The sequence below is a fragment of the Amphiura filiformis genome, chromosome 1, assembly GCF_039555335.1.
Source record: "Amphiura filiformis chromosome 1, Afil_fr2py, whole genome shotgun sequence".
NCBI lineage: Eukaryota > Metazoa > Echinodermata > Ophiuroidea > Amphilepidida > Amphiuridae > Amphiura > Amphiura filiformis.
This window is the reverse complement of record NC_092628.1, coordinates 51,237,718-51,254,977: the sequence shown is the minus strand read 5'-3', so window position 1 is coordinate 51,254,977 and position 17,260 is coordinate 51,237,718. Positions and strand designations below refer to the sequence as shown.

At 40.3% G+C, this 17,260-nt stretch overlaps 1 protein-coding gene across 1 annotated transcript in view; it reads left to right on the top strand.

The window, feature by feature from the left end:
- The window catches only part of LOC140148553 (uncharacterized), a 105,595-nt gene that overhangs the window by 63,647 nt on the left and 24,688 nt on the right, over positions 1 to 17,260 (top strand). Inside the window, 5 exon segments of the mRNA XM_072170552.1 lie at positions 94 to 124; positions 4,205 to 4,261; positions 8,579 to 8,701; positions 9,484 to 9,706; positions 10,777 to 10,928. The gene's annotated coding sequence lies outside the window, so the exon portion shown is untranslated.

Genomic DNA, 17,260 nt, shown 5'->3' with positions numbered 1-17,260 from the left:
TAATTTTAAGTACTCTATAATCAGTATTATCATTTTGCAAATATATGTGGTTTGTTTTCTGAATTAATTTCCTTTCTCTCTCTATTGTTTCAGCCATTAAATGAAAGACTGCAGTTATGAGGAGGTGAGTATTAGTGTATAGTTTTGTTTCTCCCTCAATTTTAGGTTGTGTATCAACTATAATTAGTAAACTATATTGTATATAGCGTTTCACTCCCACCATAACTAATATTAATTAGTACATGTAGCTTTGAAACTGAACTGCTAGTCGTTGCATACAAAGACCTGAATTGCATACAAAGACCTGTATTGCCTACTTAAGGGCGTACTACACCCATATATTGGTTTGATTGGTCTAAAAAAATATTTTATCATTTCAAGCTAGGCGATATATGCACTGATCATGTGAAATAAAAAAAATATGAAAAACATCGTGAAAGTGTCCCTTTTCACCTATTTGTCTTAAAGTTGACTGGTTGTTAAGGACGCTACCACGTAGTCTCCGTCACAACCGGTTTCTGCCGTTTCTAACATTCATCGATATTCACAATACAGTATTAGACTTGCTACCAGTCCAAAATACGACCTGCCTATGTATGTTTAGGGCTGACACGTCAATTTGTATTACCAATAGGAAATACACAGGTCAGACATTTGAGAATAATTCTTTAAGATTTGGTAAAAAAAATTGTAGCCGCCTCATTAATATGCTACCTAATCAAAAATTTTGTTGAAATAAAATTAAGGATCGAATGCGTTTTAGTGTCAAAAAGGCAAAATTACCGTCAAACTTTAGCGAATTCTGCACCCTTGCGAAGCCCTCCGGCGGGTGCACAGTTAAATCGGGAATAAAAATATCCGACCTTTGCGATCAAAAACAACAAATTACAACATTGGACCATGTTTGGACATACTATAGGCAAAAAAAACACTATTGCCAAATAATATAGAATAGAACATTTGACATCAACTTGACAAACTAATGAAGAAAATGTGCTCCATAAACATTAGGTAAGTGCGCAAAACAATTCCTATTCAAATGCGTGTATAAAACTGAACAGGGCGAGATTTGGCTACAAGACTACCGCATAAGTTCAAAGTTGCCAGATTCAAACATGAGCATGTATGCCTAGCACCTTCTCTTGGTAAAATCCCTGATAAAATCAAGATTGTGACCGTCGTGTTATTAAAATTGAATTTTAAGCGTTGGAACTTAACACAAAATACCATACGGGTATGCTCTCCCGGAAAGACCCCCCCCCCCCCTCCATTTTTTGGATTCCGCAGCTCCAAAAGACCCGTGACCAAAATAGAGCTATAGGCGCAGGCGCAGGCATACGTAAACACAGAAACTTGACAATTTCAGCTCTAAGACCTACATCGCTCGATCATTCTTCACATGTCTGGGTTTTTCAGGCGTTATTCACCCAGAAAGCCAAGAAAGACCCAATTTTGACTATTCGCAGCTCAAAAGACCACCTTTTATATTTATTGGCAGCTCCAAAATGATCCCTTTCCGGCATGTAGGCCTACCCAGTCACGCCGTCAGCACCCCGGGAGATCAGTCCCGGACCCTACTAAATTCTGGGGAGCATACCCCAGGAGCATACCCACCAGAAATGTATGTTGTGCCCCCCCTCCCGTGAAGTGGCGTCATGGGGATCATGGGCGTAGCTAGGACTTTTTAAGGGGGGGGGGGCAAAGGAGTGAAAGGGGAAACCCTCATTCAAGGGGGAAATCTTTAACGAAACAAAATAGGCTCCTAAGTACAAAAAAGACCCTAGTAAAATTCTTCAGGGCAACCGCATCCAAAGGGGGGGGCGGACTTTCCACAGGGGTTGGGGTAGCTTCCCCATTGCCCCCCCCTTATGTACTGACACTGGACGTATGAGAAATTTGCTCATTTCCATAAATTAAGACATTTTAACAATTCCGCAATTTTAGACATTTTAAATGGTAGGCCCTAATAAAGTGAGTAGAAAAAGTGAATAATAAATAATAGTAGACCTATTACACCCCATAGATATTGGCCAATGTCAATGCACATGTGCACGTACGTGGCATCACTCTGCTATCGGTATTTCTTTTGTGCCAGAAGAGGCATTTTGCAATAATATAGGCCTACGTGCCAAAACTTGCTTGCCCCTTCTCGGCCTGCCTAAAACTGAATACCGGTTGCCATGTAGGCCTAGGGGGACAATGTTTTGGTAGGCCTATGTCGATAGAAGGGGGTTGGCATGTCAAAGTGGGGAGGACAAAGATTTGTTGGCATGGGGAAAGAAATTCACCACCCCAGATGGCGAGTTGCGATAATATAAACTTAATCAGCGGTGAAAAGCACGAGTATAATAGGCCTACAATTCCATAAAAATAATAGGCGTGAGGCCTACATTTTAAAAGGTAACACGGAAAAATGAAAGTTAAAGGTTATAGCCCGGGGCAGTCATATAATTAAAATATTATGATGAAATAAGCATGATAAGGGGCTCACTGGGGGATTTCCAAATGGTGTAGGCCTACCAACTGAATTTCTTATCCTCTTACCCCGGCCCGGCCTTTATAATCGCCTTTGTTGTCCCTGTTTGTTGTTATAGTAGGCCTATTAGTGGCTTAGCCAAACACTGAGTATTAAAGACAAAATCTCATCCCGGAAAAAATCATCAGACATTTTACACGAATCTGATTACTAGCGGGATAAGCCTATGATAGGCCACCTACATTATATCGGGCTTCAACTTTGTCAATTGGCCTACTGCTGTTAGGATCCTATGCCAAATACATTTCAAAAATATTAAATGACAATTTAAATGACTTATCCTTCACTTTTAGACATTTATAAACAATTTTAATTTTTCACACTTTGCTGGGATCACTGGATAGGCCTTTAAAATGGTATAGATGGGAATGTCTAAATTCGAGCGTAGGGCCTACGTTATAGGCCTGAGCGTGCCGGATAAACGTGCAGGAATTTTTCATGATTTTGACTGCGTTTCTATTCTGTAGGCATACCGTGGACGTGATTCCAAAGCCAAAAATTCCCCCTTCGATCTGCCAAATTTTCCCAAATTCCTGTGCCCCCGGCCCGTCTTGGCTTGTCTAAAATTTGTTTTTTCCTTCTCCATGGCTCCGTATTGGGATTGCCCCATACGCCGGAATTTGATCTTTAAAATACCTAAATATATACCAAAACTCGGCAACTCATTATAACATAATGGATTGTGGGTGAACACTTGTCAAAATTGTCGTGTGTCAAAATTGCTACCGTATATCGTGCAGAACTCTATGGAAATATACACAATATTTGATTTTTTTGCCTTGGATAGCGACAATCATAGGTAAGTTACAAATGATATGACTCGCTTAAAATATGCTATCACTGTATCAATTTTGGAGTTCCTAGTTGAAATGGGTTAGAAAACAAAAGGTAAAATAGTTACCAAAATCGCAAATTTAAGCTTAACGCACTTACGAAATATGGTGGGTATAGGTGACGAGAAATGCAATTTTTTCAACATTGCTGTAGTATGGTTGTGGTAACCTGTTACCTATGGCTTAATTAAGTTTCAGTGAAATAATGTAAACTAGTTAAAAATACAAAGTATAGCTCAACATTGAAAATAGAAGCATTTTAACCAGTTCGTTTTTGATAGATGTGGAGCACTGAAAATCACCAAGTTCATGAAGCCATCAGGAACCACTTATTCCCATTTTACATATCAACATTATTTCTCTAATGCGTTAGCAACACATATCCAAAATTTTAACGAAATCCGTTGATAGCAAGCTTTCCAAAATGAAGTGAATTTAAAACATCAGTGATGTACCACCTTTTGGCTTCTACCTTCAAAAGCATGTAAGCTACATTGATACCGATGCCACCAATAGAGCGAGAAGATTTGCCCTTCATTTTGCATACCACTATGTCCAATTTTTTTTCCTCATTTCTTCACAAAATGCAAAAAACCCGTAAAAAAATGCGATGGGTGTAGTACCCCCTTAAGCTGCCTTTTCTAATGAAGATATTGAAATATGTATCAGGCAAATATTTCTTTATTAAAATGGTTGCCATCTTGAACTTAGCAATATGTATGGCTGGCTGATTGCTTTTTCACGCTTAAAGCCGCTGAATTTTCAAGTTCTTGACATTTTGAATTTTGATATTATATTCTGACATGTCTTTTTATCTCTTCCATTTATTGCACAGGTATTTTTGTACAACTTAAATATTACTACAAGGATGCACTTTTGTCACATTTTAAAGGTGAGTATAGTGTGTGTAGGACTGAAGGTCAATCCCATATTGTATTGGCGAGGTTAGCGAAATAAGGCCCAATGTCCTCAAAAATTTGGTGAGGGCCTCGAAAATTTAAGAGCAAGGTCTGGCTTATTTCGACACCTGGAGGTTAGACTATACTCGGACAGGGAATCGAATCAACACAGCAAGCTGAATGCCCGCATTTCCATCATTCAACCATGACAACATGCACACGTGGTGGTTATGGGATTTGGTGGACGTGTGCAATTACAATTTTACATGGCACATTAAAATGCCATATTGTGTTCATTCAATTGAATTTCTGACTGAGGGAGAGTCTGAGAGGTTTGCATGTTACTCATCGAGAAGAAAATTGTGTACTTGTGCATTTATATTTCAACATGCAGACGACACTCATCAATTGATTAAGATAACATGCAAGAATCCCTACCTGCACAAAGACTTCTGATCTTTCTCTAAACATACATTGCAGAAGGTACACTCTTTTGACCCCTTTGCATGATGATTACATATGTTAGATTTCCCACTGGGTTAGGTCATGTATGGTATAAAATGCAAGATTCTGAAAACATAATGATGTAAATAATTGTATAACATTTGGGCAGCAACAACCACTAATGGTTGTATTGTTGTTGCTGATGTACTGGGTGTCCCAGAAAGAAATGTATTGTCAGAAACGTTTGGGATATTTTAATGGGTGAACCAAACAGAACTAAACAGTTGATGTGCTTGAGGAATAAAATGGCTATCACATACCTTCTGAGTTTTGACAATCACTTTCTTGAGATATAAGAATTTCACAAAAATATCAATCACTGACAATAAATGCCTCATCCACAGTGATTGGTATTACTGATATACAGGTTATTGATTGATATTTGAATCTGTGGGATGGTTTGAAAATGGTTCGTAAAATTCTTATATTTCAGGAATATTGCAGTCAATTGTCAAATTTTGTAAGTTTGGTTTGGTTTAGGCATTAAACTATACCTAAAGATTAAAGTTTCTGATAGTGCATTTCTTTCCAGGACACCCTGTATGATTGTTTGTCATCTTGGTACCATAGGGTGAACATTTCTTGTTTATATATCACTTCCTTTTTTTCCTACCTTGGCTTCATGATGAAATTGGGCCCAGAACTTGGTTACCAATAATTATATCATCTGTGCAGTATGTGTTTTTAGGTTATGAAGCTTATACTGCTTTATCATGATTATTACATGAACTGTGAGGTTCTTCTCTGCTATTCATGTATCAAAGTGGTGACATTTGAAATAATAACCTCCCTTCCCTGATTAGTTCCGTTGCTATGTATATTTGTGTGTGTATGCATATTTGTGTGTGTATATCTTGGGGATTTATAAGATTTGCTGTACAATAGTTCATAGTGGGGTCATGTTAGGTTACAGGAATTCCTGTTTCCCTATAACATTTGTATGTGCTGCTGTTTGTGTGACAATAATATCGCCTGATGTATAGAAATGATTGGTTTTGTACAAGTGTACTCTGTATTGAATATGTGTTGTATAGAAACAATTTTCTTGGTGTGTACTCGCATTGCAGCGCAATATTAGGTCATGTAAAAATATGAACAGAAGGTTTGATAGTTGTACTACAGACAGATCAATGCTGTGAACAATCTGTTGTGAAAATAATCCATTTTCTGGTTGTTTTCATATCAATCTTGTACTAAATTATAGTGATAGACTTCAAATGATTGTCTTTCCTACTCCCCCCTTTGGATATTGCATACATGTACTGTATCAACCTAATAGGAAGAGCTGGGTTAATTGACCTGACTCGGTACTGCTGACAATTTGTTGTGATTTTCAAGTTTGTATGTTTGGTGTACAACAGAGCCTAGCTAGCCTAGCTGTATTTTGATATCTTGTTTATACCTTGCTACCAGGTAGGCATAATATTGTGTTGATAGCTCTAGCCACATGGGTGATAGTTGGAGCAGAACTTGGGAGGTGTAAATTAACTTGCTACAGTAGATTACACTGGGAATCTGTCCATGTCCCATTTCCTAGTTTGTTTTCATGGTTTCTGATGTGTGTAAGGAGTGACAGTGGCTAGATAGAAGAAAACAACTTTGTTCATAGAGAAAATCTGTCTTTGGGAAAAGAATGGATCAGTTTAATCATGGTGCTATGTATACATGTCTGATGTTAAATTTGGGCTTGAATATGTATGAAATACAAGAGAAATGCAGGAAAATCAGTTGCTTGTCAACCCTGACACTTGTATGTGTTTTTAATCTCTTTGGGATTTTGCTTGTGGTTTAAAGTTTAGAATTTGAAAGTAATATGACATTTGAATGAACGATATCATCCCTTGTGTAACTTTACCTTGCCATTTGGCAGAGAATCATTCTTATTAGATTGAGAGATTGGGTCTGACTTTGATTTGTGCTGATTTGAAATGTTTCACATGCAAAATTGAAGACAAATGGAGTGTAGGATTTGTGGCCTATAGATTTCTGTGCACTCAAGGCAGTGCGTCTCACTCAAATATGAAGTAGATATTCCTCTAGTTGCCTGCCACGTTAACCCTTTGCCTATGGTATAATCTTAACCGAGATAAAAAAAGAATAAACTATTTCTATTTGCTGCGAACATAATTCTATTTTGCTTGGGGAAAACAAAAGGATCAATGATGAGAAAAGAGATTACGCTGACAAAAAAGGTTTGCTTTACTTGTGAGTGGGAACTCAAAACTAGGGAAGTGGAGTAGCTGCAATAAACACCTACAGCTAGCACGACTTAAAGTTAAAGGGCTGATGTTTCAATTAGGGATATGCACCAACCAAAAATTTATATTATGGATATTGATAATTGCATTGCCTTGCAAATACTATGTACATGTATGTATCCCTTTCTCCTGAATGCAAGTAGCAACCAATGACTATGTCATGAGGCATTCTATATAGAGCAAGCAATTTGGGGACCTCGTACATACATGAAATTATGGGTTTCAATGAGAAGAAAGTTGAAAGAGTAATGCAATTCCCCGCTATCTCTCTTCTTTTTTTCCCCGAGTGAGATGCTGATGGTTGCTTCTAATGATTTCAGTTGTGTGGTGTACTTTAATATTGAATTGATAATGGATCAGGTGGGAAATGTAATGCACAATACAGCATCATTTTGCTTTAATTTTGCAGCTTCATGTTATATTTAATTTTTTTTTTTGATCCTCTCAAAACCAAATTCAAGTTTAACAAAAATGACACAGTTTAACAAAAATGACACAATAATTTTATTCAGTCCTATATTTTTTTTCTGAATTCTCACATTTTGCTTGGCAGTAATACTTGTTTATTTAAATGTAGAAAATACTAAATCCCCTGCCATCTCTCTTAGAAAGCTTTTCATTCATTTAAAAAAGTTAGCTTTGAAAGTGTGACCCAAATTTGTATTGCTATTCCCATACACATGTTTCTTATCAATGCATGCCAGAGATGCAAATTTCAAATAAGATACTCAAAATAGAACATCCAGCACAAGCCTGTGTCTGTCCATCTCCCTTCTGTGAATATATACTCTTTGTAGACCTCCTTAGCTTCAAACTGTGACCTGAATTTGTTATTGTGATTCATGCTTGCTTCTAACACTTGCTCTCTAAACACACTGCAGGGAATTGAAAGAAGAATTTAAGATGCTCATGTTTAAAAGTAGAACATGAAGCACAACCTCCCTGTCTGTCCATCTCATTTAGTGAAAAAAAATGCATTGAGAACATGAGGAAGAATCTATAGATCCTGCCTGTCTGTCTGTCTCCTTAGGGAAAAACGTCTTGTAAGAAAATACCACTGTACGGTGCATATTAATGAGATTGTGACCTAAATTATGGGATTTTATATAGGAAGAGTTAAGGTAGAGCTAGACTGTGTGCATATGGTACAGAACAAGTCATATCTGAATGTTAAGTACGCCGTGCATACATTGAAAGCCTAGCTGTGTTCTGCGCTGTCTGTCTTGTTTACCTTGCTGGATGGCTTGTGGCTCCTCAGGTTTCACTTGAGCTAGCTCAAAGAACAGATGATTTGATTAGCCATGTCATGCATTGTTTAGTTCCACTATCAAATGTCGCACTGTGAATTTTGTTTGCTTTTTCTGTTGGAGAGTATAATACTTATGGGGAGAATTTGACGATATACTTCGCATCCGTGTTTCCGAAAAGATGTTTCAGAATTATTTAAAATGAATCAACTGAGGATGGCATTGGTAAGCAGATGGAAGCTGTTTGTTATTGCCTAAAGAGGTTATTGATCATTGCAAATATTTCTCCTTCATTTTTCAGAAAAACCTCAGTGTTGAGTACTGCAGAGATTTTATGCAAGCCAAAGTTTCCCTCAGTGCTTGTCCAATACGGACCATGATGTAGACCTCTATCACTACGAGGGCCTACAGAAAAAAAAGAAAGGTAAAATTTCATTCTATATATAATTACTAATTAAGAGTCCTCATTAGTGATTTAACAGATCTATCATGCTGTTGCTGATACTTCTGCTGTCATTGATGCATAATAAGAGATATAAAGTATACGGTCTGCTTTTGCTCGGCCTATCACGTGACAATATTTTGTAATTCTTAAAAACTTGAGAACGTTCCTGCAATCTTATTGGTTCTTAACTTAGCTGTGTAATCTGACACTATATAACACGGTTCAACATGTGCACTTTGATGCAGTATGCATGTCATCATCAGAAAAGAAAGAATGAAAACCAGGATTGTCCGTTTCTAATCTTTTAAATATTTTGAGTAGTGTATTATGATCACTACAATATTCATGTTGAAGTGGTTGACAGACATAGTACTATTCGTTGTCGTAGTGCACGTCAGAATGTGCACGTTAGAATATGACCGTTGCTAGGTCAACCGGATCACGCTTTCTTTGTTACGAACCAGTGATCGAAATGATCACAACACAAAGCCTATGGCATATCAAAATTCGGAACAGGTGTATGAGCCCAGGCTTGGAGCAGTAACCAATGGTTACTAATGTGCACTACGACAGCGAATTATATAGCTTTCACTAGTCTGCCTAGTTTCCGCTAGATAATTCCATTAATATTATATACTTCAGCAGCCATTAGTAGTTTGTAATATTTGGTATCATTACTTTTTGACAAGGCTGATAATGAATATTGTTATTAAAAAAAATATTATAACACTTTGCCTGTGTTTATTTTCTTGATGTTTCAGATTTTATTTGAAGCACCTTTTGGAGTGCCAGATTTACATTAATAAGAAGACGTTAACCTCCCTTACGGACTTCCATTGTGGCCATTTTGAAAGCTGCATATTTATTAAGGGAGTGTTGAGAGTACACATGAATAGGAGTGTGAAAGAGACTAATAAATGCCTTGAGTGGATTTACCATATTATATATATACAACGAACATTGAATAAATATTACCTTTAAACGGTAAGTTGTCAAGTTTTATTCTGTGATCTTTATCTAATAGATATATCTTATCTATGAATATAAATATTATGTGTTAGTGTGTGCCAGCATGACATGTGTGTGCCAGAGTGTATGTGCACACTGCCCTAGTCCCTTAGCCAGGAAAGATTAAATTTGTGATATGAATCGGTGGACAAAACCTACAGGTAAATTCATGATTCATATATTTTCATAATTCACATAAAATATGTCAAAATATGATTTGAATAAAAAATTGATGACAAGCAAATCATTGTGGAGATTACCAAAAGGCCAATGTTAAAGGCCAGAGGTATATAGATAGTTGCCCTATACATGTACTACATGTACTATAATCTGTTCGAATTCCAGTGACACCTTGTGCATATTGCCTTGGGAAGGATTGAAGCCGCTACAGAGGTAGAATATTTGATATATTCATGTCTTAGTTATAAAATTCCCATTCTATTTCCAGTAATATTAAACTGGTAAGGAAATATTTGATGACGTAAAATCGATAATATATTTCCACCAGACATTCTACGTAACATATGATTGAAATAGAATGGCAGTAGATTAAATAATGAAGACATATTACATTGAATATTCTATGTCGAATACTCGGGAGTCTGTAGCGGCCATTATGCCAATGCTCACTGGAGGGGCTAAAAACTAGCACCAAAGCCCTGTTATAATTGATTTTTCCCAAGTAAAATGCAAGTAATTGTACCTAGTTCATGTATAACAATGCATCCAAAGATCCAAGGAAATTAATGAGGTGTCACTGGAGCATGAACAGATAATGATTCTAATTATTGTCCTTTATAAATTATAGGCATGTTATGGTTGATATGTAGATGTTATTTTAATAATAAACAAAAATTTACGTAAATGCTGAAACAGTAGAATGTAACATGTAGTATCCATAAGTTAAATTGACATGGAATTTTATTAACATGGAATTACAGTTCAAATAAGATAAAAGTGTGTTTTCAACTTTTCCTTCACTTTCCTCAATATTAACAGTAAAAATCAAATCTTAATCTTGCCATCTTTTATTTTTTCCTTTGCAGTTCCATACCACCGATTATATCTTTGAATAGGTATTACTAGCCTTACAGAGAGTCTATACACGCTTTGATGTACAGTAGATGTAGCTGTGCAGGGAATGGAAACAAATCAATACTTTGTCAGAGACCACAAGAAAGTGACCAATACTAACAAGGTGGGTGAAATCAATACATTTAGATGGCTACTCATGAGCTAGCTACCCCTGGTTGATGGCAGTTCTGCCAACCTTTTTTTATTAGAATAGTATTTATGTGAACATCGATCAGCCACTAAGTACATGTACTACATAGCTAATTTTCACAGCTTTTTCAGTATAAAAAAGTTGGGCCTTTTCAAATATTTTGTATCCACCGTTTTGATGTAGAGAAAGAGTTGTTGATGAAGTGGTGGTCCGCTCAGTTGGGTGATTTTTGTCTCGCCTGATAAGGCAGGAGACTATATAATCACTTTTCCGTATGTATGTATGTGTGTTGTGTGTATGTGTGTATGTGACAAATTTGGTTAAAGTTTTGGTTAAAGTTTGCTTTCCGCCTATTTTCTCGGAGACTATGAGTCGTACGTTCCTCAAACTTGGTGGGTGGGTGCATCTTGACCCGAGACAGAACCGGTTCGTATTGGTTAGTGGGTCAAGGTCACTGAGGTCATCTGAGGTCAAATTAGTAAAAACTATCGTATGGCCATGAAACTTGGTGAGTCCAGTCAACATTTAAAGCCAAATTTTTGGAAGGTCATTTCAAGGTCACCAGAGGTCATCTGAGGTCAAATTAGTAAAAACTGTCATATGGCCATGAAACTTGGTGGGTACAGTCAACATTTAAAGCCAAATTTTTGGAAGGTCATTTCAAGGTCACCAGAGGTCATCTGAGGTCAAATTAGTAAAAACTGTCATATGGGCATGAAACTTGGTGGGTACAGTCAACATTTAAAGCCAAATTTTTGGAAGGTCATTTCGAGGTCACCAGGGGTCATCTGAGGTCAAATTAGTAAAAAGTGTCGGATGGGCATGAAACTTGGTGGGTAAAGTCAACATTCGAAGCCAAATTTTTGGAAGGTCATTTCGAGGTCACCAGGGGTCATCTGAGGTCAAATTAGTACAAACTGTCGGATGGGCATGAAACTTGGTGGGTCCAGTCAACATTTAAAGCCAAATTTTTGGAAGGTCATTTCGAGGTCACCAGGGGTCATTTGAGGTCGAATTAGTAAAAACAGTCGTATGGGCATGAAACTTGGTGGGTACCGTCAACATTTAAAGCCAAATTTTTGGAAGGTCATTTCGAGGTCATCTGAGGTCAAATTAGTAAAAACTGTCGGATGGGCATGAAACTTGGTGGGTGCAGTCAACATTTGAAGCCAAATTTTTGGAAGGTCATTTCAGGGTCACCAGGGGTCATCTGCGGTCAACTTAGTAAAAACTGTCAGATAGGCATGAAACTTGGTGGGTCCAGTCAACATTTAGAGCCAAATTTTTGGAAGGTCATTTCAGGGTCACCAGGGTCATCTGAGGTCAAATTAGTAAAAACTGTTGCATGGGCCTGACACTTGGTGGGTACAGTCACCATCAGCCAGATAATCGTGCCCAGCCGATAACCGCCAAATTCATTTACCGCTACCAAAAGCAATTGAAAAAGCAGGCAGTCGCAAAAGCAGGCGAGACTCGTGGTTCGAGAACCGCCTTGTTTTCTTACTTGATTCAATAATAGCACCCAAATATTTATGATTTTTGGTGCCTTTAACTTTCATGAGCTTTCCACATTTTGTTCTGTTGCAACTATGCATTGGTGAGCTATCTGCTTGATTGGCTGATTGGATAATAATTGGTTCCAATGCAGCAGAAATAATTTTAGAGAAGTTGATTTAATTTCCAACTGTGCTATTGCAATTTTTAATATGTGTCCTGCACACAGTGCATATATGGTCGAATCCAACGAAAAGTGTACACGGCATGTTCATGGCCATAACTTAAAAGTATTAATCAATTGGCATTCGTTTTTTGTATTGTGTTTATTCGCTTGATCATACGCTTCGCGCCATATATATAATGACCCCTTCTGTGAAAAACTTAGACACAGAGACCCCAAAACATGCTATACTTATACATAGAACTACCCACCTTCAATGTTGATACAAATACAAATTGCATTAATCTACCGATTATGCGAAACACAAAAACCCTCTCACACAGAGATTTTTCTGACCTGTCCCTAAGACCGACCTATCGGGCGCCCTTTGAGTTGAGCGCATGCGTTATAGCGATCCCTGTTCAAAATTTTTTGTCACCGCCCAAGAAAGGCGTGTTGCTTATGAGCTCCGGACGGTCGTGCTTGTTGGTGAACGATTTTGTGTACTAAAACAGCCGTGTATTGCAATCGGAAGGATAGCAGTTATAGCGGAGAGTGTTAAGTATCATGGGGAACTTTTAAACTCATTAAACTATCGGGATGTGTCCTTTAGTCGAATTTTTCGATTCCCGCGATCGCCCAAAACATGGCGGTCGCTAATCTAAGGATCGCCCTTTGTTACCGTGTGATTGCCTAGCTTTTCGGAAGGCATTGCTAGAGCGTCCGCTGTATAGTTTAATCACACAATTTATTCTATATATGATATCCGTAACTTGTTATACTCATATAGCGTTTTCCCTGTTGTTCTTGGCAGTTGTTAGAATTAGACTAGTGACAACATACCAGAGACGTACAGTAGGTGAAAGTTGTGTGATGGTGGATTGCTACTATCAGTGAAGCTATATCGAAGTCGAGTGACGGGTTTTTATAGTCATATTTTATAGAGATATATTCTATATAATCTCTATTTTGTGCCGTTTCTCTGTGTAGATTGAATAAAATTTAATCGAAATCTAATTACCATAATAAAGATTATACCATCTTACTAGTACTTTGAAGTGACCTGTATCCTCTATATATTATATAATTGATTTCCCGGGGAGGACACCATATTATGTCTTCCCGTCGATGTGCTAAGTGCCCATCACCGGTTCCTGGCTGGGACCCTCATTTACTTTGTTATGTTCATCGTGAGTGTTCGCGTTCCGCCAGATGTACCATATGTATAGGGATTTCAGAGGAGCAGTTTGACGCTTTGGAGCGAGGTCAGCAGTTGGGAATTAGACCATCCAAACAGAGACCTTCAAAAGGTGGTAAGTCGGGTAAGTTAGTTGAGAAACGAGCGCGTGATAGCAAAGGAGGCCCGCTACCGCTTAAGTTAGGCGGCAAGGGGGCTACCGATGCTAGGGCTCCTGCCCTTTTCTCTGGTTCAGGTTCCCCCGGGAATCCTGAATTGGGGTCTAAAGGCTCAGACACGAGTAGGGGTGCGACTGTAGTGCCACAGAAAATGTCAGAGTTGGGACCAGCAGTTAGTACAGGTGCGCAAGTGCCGGGGAACACAGCTGGTCTCGATACAATGAACCCAGTTATTAGTACAGGGGGAAACCCCAGGAAAGTGCAGGGTTCATCGAACTTACTCATGAGTACAGGGTCACCCCGAAAGTAGTTGGTTCCAAAGATCTACCCATTAGTACAGGGGTGAATAACCCCCGGAAAATAGGAGGATCTGATACTGGTTCTCTCGCTAGTAAACAGTATGTTCTGTTAAACACGGGGGGGCCAGGATCTAGTGTTGCCACGAGTAAGGGAGCGATCCCGAAAGTGACAAGGGACCCACTAGGCTTAGTTGGAGTACAGGGGAAACCTCTCAAAAAAACGGAGCCAGTGGTAGACCCATTTCTAGTAACGGGGTCCCCCGTGAACGAGACTAGATCAGTAATGAAAGGATCGGTAGATGCGGAAGGTGCTACTCGAGCCTATCATTGGCACCCCGTTACATGCAACCCGGGATATCCAGGGTAGCGTGGACATGGGCGGAGCCCCCCCCCGATAAGTTATTATCATCAGGTATTGATCCGACTGCTCAAGTTACTCATGAGCGGTCTCAAGAGGATGTTCATCCTTTTGATAGTCGATCACCTAGGGTCATGCTTGATGGGTCGAATTATTCAATGATGAATAACTCCCCAAGTACACTACATCAAGTGTTCAATCAAGCAGCGCTGACCTCGGATTCTCCCAATACGGTCGATAATCCTCAAGGTTATACTAGTGTTTATCAATCAACTAGTCAGCAGGGACCCAGCGGTCATTCAACTTTCCCGCAAGGTCGAGAGTTGCCAACCGCGGCTAACTCGCGCCAATCCCAACTTGTATACTACTGTACCACAGACCGGACAGTGGCAACAAGCATGGGGGTGCCAGGAGTTGGTATACCCGTTAATCAAGGGAATTTCCCCAATGCTGGGCCGTGGATGAATCCGGCAGCAATGTGGGGATGTGTTCCTCCTTGGTTTAACCCGCAGAGGTTCGGACTTGGACAGACTCAAGTTCAGAATACTCGGGGTACCGGGTAGAGGAACGAGAGCACCTAGGTCGGTACCAGTGCGACAGCAGCCGAGTAGGCGGTCGACACCGTAACGGTAACTAGTGAGCCCTACGTTCCCAGTGACACCTAATGCATCGCAAGGTGCAGGCGTGTCCTCCCCTTCAGTTGGCGTTATGTCGGGTCTCCTATCAGGTTACACGGAGGGATCGACCATGACAAACACTTCTGAAACACAGGAGTATGAATCACAGATCGGTGTTGGGTCGGATTCAGATACCAGTGAGGGTGAGGAAGACTCTGGCGAGGAGGGAATGTCACATGAGATGACGTCATTTCCTCCGGCCCATACTGAGGGCGCAAGTGAGTCAACGTCTAGTGGGGTAGATTCTATACCACCCGGTTTTCGAAGGAGACCCGGACACGTTACGTCGTCTAGCTCGTAACTTAGACTTGACGATGGTCCTGAGGTAACCGAGGAGACACCAAGCGCCCTTCTAGGAGGCTTGGGGTAGGTAGTGGACTACACACATTATCTGGTGTCACTCTTCCTGCCGAAATACTTGGCTATTGGCAGGCTCTTGATAAGAAAGGAGATCATCGTGGATCCTTGTCTTATAGACGGCCGGTATACGGGAAAACGTTCCGTGTGTCTGAGAAGGACTATAACGGAATGTTCCGGTGCCCAGGTATAGAAGGGGACGTTGCTAAGTTCTTACCTCACCAAGTGAATAAGAACCACCCACAATCGTTCTCCCCATATTGGGAGGAACAATTAAAGTCGGTGGATAATTCTCTCAGAGTATCTACCAGACTTTCAGCCTTTTCTTCTTTGTTGACCTCGAGTGTAGGTCATCAAGTGAAGGAGCTGTGTGGGGAGGATTCCGATCTTTATCGGGATTGTGAGCTAGCGGCAAAGCTTTCCTCTACTATCATGGAGGAATCTAGGCTACTGACTCGCAGAGCAGTCCTACTTAGGCGGGAGAACGCTTGTGCCTCGTTGAATCTCGTTTTCAACAAAGACTTGTCAGAAAAGTTGAAAGAGACTCCGGTGGCACAAGCCTCACTCTTTGGTGATGGGTTTTGTTCAGTGGTTGATACACTCGCAACTAAACTCACCCAAGAGAGCGCTCTGCAGGAAAAGACGTCGCCTCTAACCCAGAAAGGCAAGTCTAGGAAGAGGAGGTCAAGAGGTCATGCCAAAGTCAAGGTGACCAGACAAGCCTCTTCCAATGTGACGCCACAAGCTCAAGCACCTGCCCGCACCGCCTCTTCCGCCCCTCGGGGTAAGAAGAGAGCAGGCACAGGAGCGGGCGGCAATCCTCCAAGAGCAAAGTACGCCGCATGGGGAAAGTCGTCTCGCACCTGAGGCACGGCGGCCGCGTGTTCACCTTTACTGGTGAACCCTCCACCAGGGGTTTCCCACAGGTGGGCGGCAGCACAGACATACACGCCGGGCATGGGAAACCATCAGCCCGGGCTCATGGGTGCTTGGGGTAGTGAGCAGGGGTTATCAGTTAGAGTTTACCACAACCCCTCCGTCGCAGAACCTGCAGAGGGAGACAAGATTACCAGCTTCTCTAGTTCAGAGGCAGGTACTGCTCTCCGAAGTTTCAAATCTACTTCAGAAAAATGCCATAGTCCCAGTCTTCCCCCCCTTTCAAGGGGGTTTTGGTCGAGCTTCTTTCTGGCTCCCAAAAGACTGGAGACTGGCGTCCCATCCTGAATCTCAAACCATTGAACAAATATATCAAACCACGAAGATTCAGGATGGAGACTCTGGCAACTGTTCTGACATGTCCAATCAAAGATTGTTGGGCAACGCGTCAATAGATTTGAAAGATGCGTACCTTCATGTACCCATCCACCCGAACGACCAGAAATGGCTCAAGTTCAGGGTGAAAGACCAGACATACATGTTTCGATGTCTTCCATTCGGTCTTTCCACAGCCCCACGGGTCTTTACTCGTATAGTAAAGACAGTGGCGGCTTATCTCAGACGAAAGAAGGCGTCAATCTGTGCGTTTACCTCGGACGACTGGCTGATATACAGTCGGTCGCTGGTAGAGGCTCTGCACCATATAAAAATGGTTCAAGAGACTG